The sequence below is a fragment of the Oryx dammah genome, unplaced genomic scaffold (assembly GCF_014754425.2).
Source record: "Oryx dammah isolate SB20612 unplaced genomic scaffold, SCBI_Odam_1.1 HiC_scaffold_26, whole genome shotgun sequence".
NCBI lineage: Eukaryota > Metazoa > Chordata > Mammalia > Artiodactyla > Bovidae > Oryx > Oryx dammah.
Genome location: NW_024070210.1, coordinates 1,135,746 through 1,137,583, shown reverse-complemented (window position 1 = coordinate 1,137,583; position 1,838 = coordinate 1,135,746). Strand labels below are relative to the sequence as shown.

Here is a 1,838-nt window from a genome sequence, read left to right as displayed (position 1 = left end):
GGCATGCTCCCAGGGAAATGAGGGTGCTCCCAGGGAAGTGGGGTGTTCCTAGAGAAGTTGGCATGCTCCCAGGGAAGTGAGGGTGCTCTCAGGGAAGTGGGGTGCTCCCAGGGAAGTGAGGGTGCTCCCAGGGAAGTGGGGTGTTCCTAGGGAAGTGGGCATGCTCCCAGGGAAGTGAGGGTGCTCCCAGGGAAGTGGGGTGCTCCCAGGGAAGTGAGGGTGCTCCCAGGGAAGTAGGTGTGCTCCCAGGAAAGTGATGGTGCTCCCAGGGAAGTGGGGTGCTCCCAAGGAAGTGGGTGCTCCCAGGGAAGTGGAGTGCTCCCAGGGAAGTGGGCGTGCTCCTAGGGAAGTGGTGTGCTCCCAGGGAAGTGGGCGTGCTCCCAGGGAAGCGGGTGTGCTCCCAGGGAAATGGGTTGCTCCCAGGGAAGTGGAATGCTCCCAGGGAAGTGGGGTCCTCCTAGGGAAGTGGGCGTGCTCCTAGGGAAGTGAGGGTGCTCCTAGGGAAGTGGGGTGCTCCTAGGGAAGTGGGCATTCTCCCAGGGAAGTGGGGTGCTCCTAGGGAAGTGGGCGTGCTCCCAGGGAAGTGGGGTGCTCCTAGGAGTGCCCGATGCCGAACAGCCAGCAACAACATGTGTCTTCTTATTTTTTCCTGAATATAGGTCAGTGCTTTAAAACACTTCCTGTTACGCCGTTTTTTTCCTGTTGAAGTAGAGTTGGTTTACAGTGTTGGGTTCGTTTCAGGTGTTCAGCAAAGTGGCCCAGTCATGAACATACAGCATATACATACACACACATATAATTCTTTTTCAGCTTCTTTTTGATCATAATTTATTATAGGATATAGTTCTCTGTGCTATACGGTAGGTCCTTGTTGCATCTGTTTATATATAGAGGTGTGTTGATCCCAAACTCCTAATCTCTCCCTCCTCCGCCCCGTGTGCCTTTGCTCACCAAAAGTTTGTCTCTATGTCTGTGAGTCTGTTTCTGGTTTTTAAGTAAGTTGATCTGTATCATTTTCGAAGACTCACATGTAAGTGACATCATATGATTTGTCTTCGTCTCTTCCGCTTCTGAATGTATGAGTTAGGATAAGATGTCAAAGTAACTCCCTCAGCGGGACCTCCCTGGCGGTCCAGAGGTTAAGACTGCGCTCGCAATGCAGGCGACCTGGGTTTGATCCCTGGTTGGGGAGCTTAGACCCCACATGCCCGTGTGGCGATACCAAAACAAAGCCCAACGCTGAATGCCTGTGAGTGGCAGTGAGCAAACGAAGTTAATGAAAACGTCGATTTTTTTCTGAATTTCTCCCTCAAGAAAGCCTCGCATTCCCCCTCATAGGTTCTTGCAGCTGAAGCTGACACAAACGTAAGGTAAAAGTGGGGCACTCACAACCGCCGGGTGCCCCCGGGACCCCTCCAGCTGCCGCCGGGGCCGTTGTTCTTTCACGTAACCCCGGCCTTAGCGTGGCCCCTCGGGTTCATGTAGAGACCTTGGAATCTTGAGAAATGCCCCCAAACAGTCTCAAACAGCGGCATAAAATGCTTCCATACAGTGTCTTAAGGGGGCTCCTGGCGAGTCGCTTATCGCCTGGCCTGCAGCGAGGTTCCGGGTTTTCAGAAGACTCTGGGGAAGGAGGAGGGATCTTGGCTGGAGCGGGGAGACGATGAGCGGGGAGGACCATCCGAAGACCGGCTGCGGCCTCGGGGGCGGGGCCGGGGCGGGGCCGCTTGGGGTCACAGAGCGGGGACCGTGCTCAGAGGGGCCTGCACAGCCCGTGGCCTGGGGCGCGCCCGCCAGGGTCCTTGTGACGGAGTCCCGGGGCCCCTTCGAGCAAGGCG

At 55.9% G+C, this 1,838-nt stretch overlaps 1 long non-coding RNA gene across 1 annotated transcript in view; it reads left to right on the top strand.

The window, feature by feature from the left end:
* The window catches only part of LOC120853547, a 1,863-nt gene extending 241 nt beyond the window's left edge, over positions 1-1,622 (top strand). The window contains exons 2-3 of the long non-coding RNA XR_005718802.1: positions 1,315-1,370; positions 1,553-1,622. This is a non-coding gene — a long non-coding RNA (uncharacterized LOC120853547). The remainder of the gene's footprint in view (positions 1-1,314; positions 1,371-1,552) is intronic.
* Positions 1,623-1,838: the final 216 nt, after the last annotated feature.